This window comes from Rhagoletis zephyria, unplaced genomic scaffold (assembly GCF_001687245.7).
Source record: "Rhagoletis zephyria isolate East Lansing unplaced genomic scaffold, Rhagoletis_zephyria_1.1 Rzeph_scaffold_00345, whole genome shotgun sequence".
NCBI lineage: Eukaryota > Metazoa > Arthropoda > Insecta > Diptera > Tephritidae > Rhagoletis > Rhagoletis zephyria.
Genome location: NW_016157429.1, coordinates 59,260 through 69,921, shown reverse-complemented (window position 1 = coordinate 69,921; position 10,662 = coordinate 59,260).

Genomic DNA, 10,662 nt, shown 5'->3' with positions numbered 1-10,662 from the left:
AACATTTTGCTTCATAAGCACTACAAAAATTTTCTAAATCAAATTTTTTTTTAATTTTAATTGTTGCACAGGTCTCTAGCAATGATTTGGCTTTAACAGATTGAAGAAATATCAATTAGTCGACGAGTTATAGCCAAAAAACCATATAAAAAAAATTCAAACTAACATAAACAAACGCCGCCGCGATACGGGTCTTCTAATTTAGCCTCTATTTTCACTCCTCACTCTCAGAATCGACCTAACCTTTGCTAACCTGAATTTGTTCCACAGACCTTTAGTTTGGGCTGAATTTGTTATCTTTTTACGAATATTAAAAAGAGTACCAGAATCCTCTAACAGTAAAATGAATAACGAACCTTTTTAAAAAGGAATAATCGAGTAGGCAGCTATTTTTTACACAAAAAGATTTGTTCCACTATACGCCGGTGGATGCGCTCAAATAAGAAACTTTAAAAAGGGAAATCCAATTTTGTTATGTTTCAGATGTGAAGCGGTCGGAAATAAAAGTTCTTTACGTTCCTTTAGTTCACGAGATCATAAGAGACAGTGTAGATTTAAACTTCCACATAGTTCATGAAACTTAATTTTTTGTTGTTACTTTCGTTTTACAGGAATTGTTGAAAAAAATTAAGCAAAACGAAGAAAAATGAATATTTAAACAGCGCAAATATAAACGAAACGGCAACGCTAGACACAGCTGCAAATTACAAAATAAGAACAAAAATAGCAGAATGAATTTGACCGCAGAGCAAGAAACATTAATTTATATTAATTTGAATCGACATACCTAAAATAAAATTTTGTATGCATACAAAGTCCATTAAATGCTCCAATAAAAAATTTGGTGCTATTTTCGAGAAAAAAACGCAAGTGTTCTTGGGTTTTATGCTTTTTTAAATTCAAAACTTGGCAACACTTTTGCCAACTTAAATATTTAAGTATGACCATAGTGTCTATATTGGGCGAGAAGCAGTGGAAACTGAATATTTATTTAAATTTTTTAACTTTCCCCTGGAATAACTTTTTTTATGAACGGCATTCCATCCGACTCTGTAGAGTTTTGGATAATTGGTTACGGAGTGAAAACCGCAACAGGCAATAAAATGTTTGGAAATATAAGTAATGTAGCCTTCATATTATTATCCTTCCCGCACTCAAATGCTTTTGTTTTTTCCCCTAATGAATTCAACACAACATGTAATTAGAAATAGGCTGAGGTTGGAAAGCCTTAATTCAATAGTTCGATAAAATGTTATATGTTATCAAGGTTGAATAGCTCAATATATAACAGCAACCCAAAAGTAAATGATTCCGGCGAAAATAGATGATGTTGAAGAATTTGTGGAAATAGCTGGTTTCGCCTTATTAAAGCTTTTTATTCTATTTTTAGCACCGAGCGCTTAAAAGCGAATTGTGCGATTAATTAATTATTATGAGTTATATAAATTTATTCATTGCGTAGTGCTATGGCAAAATGTGTTAATACAAATATTTTTTAAAAGTATGCGTATTTTGAAAGAAAATTGCTTGTACATCGTTATTATATAAGTGATTTGTGTTATTTATTATTATATTCGTTTTCGGTTTTAAATACTATATTATAACAAGATATCATTTTGAAAATAAAAGATTTGTTGGGTCAATTTCATGAATTTTATTTAAAAAACGGGCGAATTTTAAACCCGTCCCTGCCATTCTTAAACATTAATCTTTATTTACCTATGTAATTATTTTTTCCCAATTCACTTTTATTCTCACTTATTATTCATATAATCCAAGTTTCAAACTTTGTGCAAAATTTTAAATAATTAATCTCGTTTCCAGAAAAACTTAACACTTTAATTCAGAATTTTTAGAAAATTTTTTAAGAATGCTGTTTTATAGCCAATGCAATTCTGGTATATTAAAGTGCTGGGTTGAAGCTGCAATTTTTTGCTGACGGAGTTCCACATTTTGTTCCATATGACTAATGTTTGCATTAATTTTCAATTCTATTTATTTATTGCGGTATTTTTGATAAATTTATACATATTTTCGTTTTCACTGCATGTAACTTCCCTACATATACTACATAAATACACGCATAAGAGGATTCTACGTGTAATTCTAAGTAAATTTGCCGAAGAAACCGTGGTTCTAAAATCAATTTAGAGTTTGTCAAATTTCGAAAATAGATTTCGAAGAAAATGTGAAAATGTTCACGGTTGCGCCGTATGATGGGAGTTTTTAGAAAAAGATAAGGGCAGAAATGGATTCCACATACCAATATACCCCTTATAGCATGTTTTTATACAAAATTTAATCACTTCTTTTAGACACTGCAGCAAAATGCTAAGAAACCTGCTCACAATTTAAGTAAATGTTTGGCCGAGCATCTTATGCAATTTGTTGTGTGGGTTTTGAAATTATCAGCCTCATTGCGGACGTCGTAAATTAGACCAAAACGCACTACTCGACAAGATTGTCATTGCCTATTGTCGTACTGAAATAAGTAGACGACGAAAACTGTCGGAAACTATCCAGTGGTGCCAAGTTTTCCCATTTTCATACACTAGTCGAATGGAATTTTTAGGCAATGCCATGTACTTTTAGATACGACTCGACTCTAGAAAAACGACTTGCATTCGACACGACACTCGCAATGAGGCTTTATAACAAAATCTATGGGTCTACAATTTTATCAACTGGTTTTATGAAAAGCTTTTTTTATCGCAGAAATGCACTCGGAGGTTAGCCGTTGCATTCGGCCCTCCGCTGTTACAACAAAACATTTTATATTTTAAAATGTTGCTCGGGTAGGGGATACAACCAAAGTTCTATCGGGTGTAAGTACGCACACCTAACCACTTTGCTAATGCGATGCACATATATGTATATGTATGTATGTATATTTGTATGTACATATGTATTTGTGTATATGTATGTACTTTTATTTGGTAACTGTGGCGGCAATCGCTGAACTTTTATATAAAATCGTAAAAAGTTGCCAGATTTAGGGCCGGTTGCTCAAAGCCTAGTTGACACTAATCCCCGGTTAAACATCGATATCGACGCTACCGACATCGTGTTATATGCATGGAGTCGATAAAGAAGTTAACCGATGATTATTGTCAACCAGGCTGGTTAACACTAATAGCCCAGTTATGCATACTTAGCTTTGCATGATATTTGTCACACAAGAATCTGTTAAATGGGCTTTACGTGTAAGCGGTTACCCAACGCATACCACTTAGAGCCGGTTTCTCCATCTCTGGTTAACAGTAACTCCCCGATTAAACATTGTTATCGACGTTCTGACCCCATGCATATAACAGGCAGTCGATAACGTCGGTAACGATGTCTAACGGAAGATTAGTGTTAAACGGAGATAGAGAAACCGGCCCTTAATATGTAGAATTCTGTTGGGTTTTGATTTGTACGCAATAATGGTATAGCAGTGCCAGTATGCATAACTGGGATATAACTGCAAGTTAAACAACGTTATCGACTCCATAACATATAAGGGCCGTTTTTTTCAATGTCTGGTTATCACTACTTGCCGGTTAAACATCATTATCGACGTTTTCGAAATCATGCATATAACATGTGATCGATAAAGCAGTCGCTGTATTTAACCGGAGCTTCTACCTCCGATTAGTGCTAATCAGACATTGAACAACCGGCCCTAAAAGTGGGCCGATAACCGGCCGTAAGTTGTATCACTAAAAACGTCCGCTTCTTAAAACCGATGTATTCATAAATTAATAAATTAATTGATTTTGAGAAAGTAAAAGGCGAAACACTTCTTCAACCTAGACTTTTAATTCTTAAGACATTATATCCCTTTATATCAGTGGCACTATCAAATATTTTTTCCTTCACTCGTTGTCGTCTTTAATTGTCGTTTAAGCAGCATTCAGTTACTTCAACTGAATGCATACTAATTCAAAGAAATATTAATCAGACGAATATTTGTATGTAAGTAGCTTTCTGATCTCCATTTTGGTATAAAGGAACCTACCTAGGTTACTTATGTAGGTTGGTATGTTTTTGCATACATACACTATTTTTGTTATTCATATACAGTGTTGCCACACATGAGCTTTTCCTACCAAAACTGGTAGGTTTTTTCCATTTGGTAGGTTGGTAGGCTAGATTGGATTTTGATATTTTGGTAGGTTCCGCAATAATATGAGTTATTTGCCAAATAAAAAAAATTTATCTCCAAACAGTTTAGCAACCTTGTTAACAGGAATATTTCACCGGCGTNTTTTGGTAGGTTCCGCAATAATATGAGTTATTTGCCAAATAAAAAAAATGTATCTCCAAACAGTTTAGCAACCTTGTTAACAGGAATATTTCACCGGCGTGTTCGTATAACGGCGACCGCAAACGTGTAAATACACCTGATTCGTAATTACAAACGCATGCCCTTAATATTGCCAATATAACAATATGAACATCCATATATGATTTATGTGCCTACAACTTATCTATTTAATTTAAATTGAAATCCAAAGTAGGGATGTCGAGAAAACATCGATGCATCGAAAATATCGATATTTTGCTTCGATGTATCGAAAATTTACCACTCGATGTATAAATAGTCGATGCATCGATGTTTTCTAAAAATTGACAGTACATCGAACCGCCAAACATTGCTTTGTCTGAAATTCAAAGCAAAGAAAGCAAGATGCAGTTTTATAGCTCATAAGATTTTAGTATAATAAAGTGCAAGTTTCAGTTGCTTTAATTTTTAATCTTTTTTTCTTTTTTTGACTTGCACTTTAATAGACCAAAATTTGTTGAGCTATAAAACTCCATACTCAAAAATGTTCTAAACACTCATATTAAAATGTTGAAAATATTGATAAAAATTTTTTGAATTTTTCTAAATTTTATATAAAGTTTGAAACAGTGTTACATGATTTTGTTTAAAGCATGAGCACTATTTTTATAAAAAATAACAAAAAATTTTAACTTGAAAAACGTAATGAATAATTCAATAAAAAAATCAACACGTGAACACTTGTTTGAGTCGCTACTCCTCTATACTTACAATCAAAATAGAAGTTTATTAAATTGTTTGAAATTGGTTATGTTTTATTTCCATAGTGGAGGGAAACTATGCGTATCAATGTATCGATGTACGCCGTCCGATACATCGACAAATATCGATGCAAGTTTCGATGCATCGACGTGAGGAAAAACATCGATATATTTTTGACATTGATATCCCTAGTACAAAGTTGTGATAAACTGCTTACGTATGCATATGTACTGACGACTGGTACGCTGAAGAGGCTTGCCAATAAACCTACTGAAGTCTCCCCTTGTCCTATTTATCAAAAAAAGGAAAGTCAGCTTGACTAGACCCACGTTGGCAGGACAGAAATTGAGTTCTCAGAAGAGGCGAAGTATCTAGGGGTAACACTGGACAAATGCATTAGCGCACACAAGGGATGGGTTTTGGGGTTCAACCCCCCCCTAAAGCTAATAACCTCGAATACAATCTGTATATTAAAGCTAAGAGTCCAGCTTTCAAGGAAATTATAAGAAATATTTATTATAATTTCTGTTGCTTGAAAAAGCGCTTTGCTTTTGCAGTAAATTTTCATGAGGGAATAAATATACAAGCATTTTTTTCTTGAGAGCTGCAAACTGATTTAAGAAAATTTCTTTTCCATTTCTCGTCCGTCGTTTTATATGAATTTTTCGTTTTTCTTGAGAGTTCAGTTAATTTTTTCGGTATTTGAAATATTAAAAAAATTTAGCAATCGTGAAAAATCACCATCTCTATCGAAAACCAGAAATCGAAAAAATGAACATAGAAGTGCAAAAATTCATGGAATCAATAAATTTATTTTTACTGACTCTTTTTTAAAATTTTTTATTAGGTACTTTTGAAAGTTGAGCGCATCTTGAGTTTATAGAACTTTTTATTAAACAAGTAGTTTTTAAGGAAAGAACACAACCGACTTCAATTCTCATATTCAAATTTAGGGGTACCGTTAATTTCTTCATGATCCAATCATCGGATCTCTAAAACAAATTAAGGTACTATCTTTCTAATAAAAAAAGGATTATTGAAAACGGTTCACGTGGTCCAAAGTTATGTATTCCGGCGAGATGATAACCTCCCTTTTTTTTGAAGTCGGTTAAAAGCGTTTGAGTTCTGTTAATCTGTAAATAAAGTGCAGTTTATGAATTTTAAAACGTTTATTTATTTATTACATACTGTACATAAAACTTGCATAAATGTATTTTAAAGAGGGTATTATCTGAAGCAAATTTTCAGTATTTTCCGGTGATATATCTTCAGAAATATAAAACCCCCCTAAAATATATTCCTGGGTGCGCCCCTGGACAAATGGCTTAATTGAACTTACATCTCTCGAATGTTTCTATCAAGGCTACAAGGGCGTTTTATGCCTGTCAAACGCCTCATGGCAAGACTTGGGGAACATCTCCCAATATAACGTATTGGACTTTGAATACGGTAGTACAGTCCGTTGTTATATATGCGGCACTGGCCTGGTGGCCAAAAACTAACAGTGCTGTTACACGACATGTATTTGCATATGTAAATGTTACCATATATTACAACGTACCAAAAAAGTAGCATTTACATATGCAAATACATATCGTGAAAGAGCGCTATAAGCAAGCAAAAGCGGGTGCCACCTTGAACAGGCTGCACCGACTGGTCCGCGTGGCCATTAGAGGAGATACGCGCACCCGTCCAACGAATACAATTGGTGTCATAACAGGCATACCTCCTTTGTCTATTGAAAAAGAGAAGGGACTGCTGTGAAGCGATAATAACTATGAGTGCCGAAAGGTCCCAAGTATGGTACTGAGGCAGGCGTACTTGGACCAAGATTCCACAAAAGTCTGCCAATGGGCACGTACCCAACCATATTCCAGGATGAAGTTTTCGAAATCGAAGTTTGCGTTCGCGAATGCAGCCGAAAGTCAGGCAGCGTTAAATGCCTTAGACTATTTTGAAACGGCATCAAGGATTGCGTACGGCTGTAAAACTCTTTTGAACCCCCTTCGAGCGTGATAACGCTGTGGTGGGTTCCGGGACATGAAGGGCTTGAAGGCAACAAAAGGTCTGACTATCTCGCAAAGCGCGGGGGGTCCAAATGCGCTGCCATGATCCAGAGCCTTTTGTGACAGCCCACGTATCATGATTAGCAGACTGATACACCTTCGGGAACGATTGTCTTCTTCATCCAAAATTTGCAACATGGCGCCCTCCAAAGTGCTTAGCTTCTTATACAGCCTAAGGTTGGAGTGATTTCAATTAGCGTTTAGCACAATAGAAATTTTTAGGTCGCAGCGCGGTTACCCCCGACGTGATATTAACAAAAATAATAATAATATGTATGTGAAAAGAGACATACATTTCTTAAGTCTATACAGTAAAATGAATTGTTATACGCAGCTAATTTGTTTTTATTGTACTAGCTGTATTTTAGTTTTTCTAAATGTTATGTTTCCCAAGATTCTAATAAACTTGACATTGAAAAAAAAAATAGAAACCAAAAATTGGTANCCCACGATGATTGAAAATTAGAGCTACCGAAATTTTTCCTAAATTTGCAAAAATTCGCAAACTATAGCTAATATTTAAAAAAGANGAAAAAAAATTGTCCATGGCAACACTGTTCATATACCCGTTCTCCTTAATATTTTGAGCCGACTACAAACGTCCCACTACGTCCTGCATGTGAATATGCAAGTACAAGTGGACCTGCTGCCCACTGCAGGCCATCGTCACTTTGCGTTTCGGCCCCCAGTCCAAACCGCACGCAGCTGCTCGCTGCGCTATCATCAAGACACCCATATAACTAAGTTGCACGCCTCTTCAATAAAATCCGTGTATGTAATTCATATGCCCATAAGTATGTAAATACATATGTATGTACACCAGGCTGGGTCGATTTTGTATGGGGGAAAATAAAAGTCATTTGACCGCATTGTAATAGTAATATTATGATGTCTTAGGTCTAAGCCAATTGTTAATGGCCAAGAAAAATGAATTTAAAACTAATCTTTAGCCCGCGCAATCGAATCAAAGTGTATGAATTTTGAAAACGAAACTTTGGCTTGCAATATCTATGGAATGCGTTATTGTTATAAACAGGACGATATATCAAATTAAGGGCTATTAAATTTAGTACCTCACGTTCATTTATCATTTTTCAATAAGTCTACACGTTTTTGAGATATTAACATAAAACTTACAAAAACTATAATTTTCCCTTATGAATTTTCAATTCTTCATAACTTCAGCAACCAAGTGAAAAATACAAAAAAGTGAGACGAGATTTATTTAAAACGTTTTAATGTTTTCGGATGTTTATATAATATTAAAATGACCATGGACTTGGTCACGCCGATTTGGTCAGTTTTCAAGATCGTGGTGAATGAACGAGTTGTCAAAGATTAGGAATCGTTTGACAAGTTAATAGTAGTTTCAAACATATAAGTATTTACATACATTAGCATAATACAATTAGGGTGAGAAACGCCCATTTTAAGTATATTTTTGCAGTCTTGAAAACTGGTACGGAATGGTTTCATTAGTCGCCGAAGAAGCACATTTTTCGCGGTTTCTAAATTTGTCGTTATATGAAAGTAGGGGACGTGTAATATGTATAAATATTTTAGTTAATTCCCTTATGTGAAAAAGTGTCGGTAGGTAAATGTAATAGTCTTTAACATATCCTGGGAAATCCTTTTGAGGACTCTCCAATTGGATGATATTGCTTTGCATTCAGCTTGAACGAAAAAAGTCACTCGCTGGCCAGTTTTCTGTAATCCGGTTCTTTTATTTATACAATTGAAGAGAAATTTTTTTAGAAAAAAACTGGAAATCCACTTAAGTTTTTCGATATAACTTTGGTAAATGTTACTTGATCGGTACGTAATAATTAACAAATTGAAGGCGAGACTTACTGTTAGTGATTTATGATAATAATATTATGAAAATCGTTCAGATTATAAACAAATTATTTTAAAATAAAACAAAATTTAACAAAATTTTTTGTAATTTTTCTATATTTGCAATTTTTAAATTGTATGCATAAACATAAGTAAACTAATTAGTGTTTCTAGAAGTTGTGCCTTTTCAGTGTTTCCATACTCATTTGCATAAACAAAATTTTCCCACGATGATTGAAAATTAGAGCTACCGAAATTTTTCCTAAATTTGCAAAAATTCGCAAACTATAGCTAATATTTAAAAAAGATTAGAATATTTGGAACTAGCGATCGAAATGCACGCCAGCAATGCGTGTTCTGCTGTTCTTTACATGTTTTGACTATAGGCCAGTGCAATTATCAAGAGAACAATTAAAATTTTCTTGAAAATAGATACGTTTGAGATTAACGATGAACTAAAGGGCTGCGAGAAATGATATTTGACTTTTTCTTTTGAGTTAACGGATTCATTATCTAATAATATGCACCAAACCTTTTTGCTGAACCCAGAATTTTCAANTATTTTTGCAGTCTTGAAAACTGGTACGGAATGGTTTCATTAGTCGCCGAAGAAGNAGTTGTCAAAGATTAGGAATCGTTTGACAAGTTAATAGTAGTTTCAAACATATAAGTATTTACATACATTAGCATAATACAATTAGGGTGAGAAACGCCCATTTTAAGTATATTTTTGCAGTCTTGAAAACTGGTACGGAATGGTTTCATTAGTCGCCGAAGAAGCACATTTTTCGCGGTTTCTAAATTTGTCGTTATATGAAAGTAGGGGACGTGTAATATGTATAAATATTTTAGTTAATTCCCTTATGTGAAAAAGTGTCGGTAGGTAAATGTAATAGTCTTTAACATATCCTGGGAAATCCTTTTGAGGACTCTCCAATTGGATGATATTGCTTTGCATTCAGCTTGAACGAAAAAAGTCACTCGCTGGCCAGTTTTCTGTAATCCGGTTCTTTTATTTATACAATTGAAGAGAAATTTTTTTAGAAAAAAACTGGAAATCCACTTAAGTTTTTCGATATAACTTTGGTAAATGTTACTTGATCGGTACGTAATAATTAACAAATTGAAGGCGAGACTTACTGTTAGTGATTTATGATAATAATATTATGAAAATCGTTCAGATTATAAACAAATTATTTTAAAATAAAACAAAATTTAACAAAATTTTTTGTAATTTTTCTATATTTGCAATTTTTAAATTGTATGCATAAACATAAGTAAACTAATTAGTGTTTCTAGAAGTTGTGCCTTTTCAGTGTTTCCATACTCATTTGCATAAACAAAATTTTCCCACGATGATTGAAAATTAGAGCTACCGAAATTTTTCCTAAATTTGCAAAAATTCGCAAACTATAGCTAATATTTAAAAAAGATTAGAATATTTGGAACTAGCGATCGAAATGCACGCCAGCAATGCGTGTTCTGCTGTTCTTTACATGTTTTGACTATAGGCCAGTGCAATTATCAAGAGAACAATTAAAATTTTCTTGAAAATAGATACGTTTGAGATTAACGATGAACTAAAGGGCTGCGAGAAATGATATTTGACTTTTTCTTTTGAGTTAACGGATTCATTATCTAATAATATGCACCAAACCTTTTTGCTGAACCCAGAATTTTCAACAAAAATTGGTCTTATTCGGCTAGTGTGCTGTGGCGGTCGATGCGCGG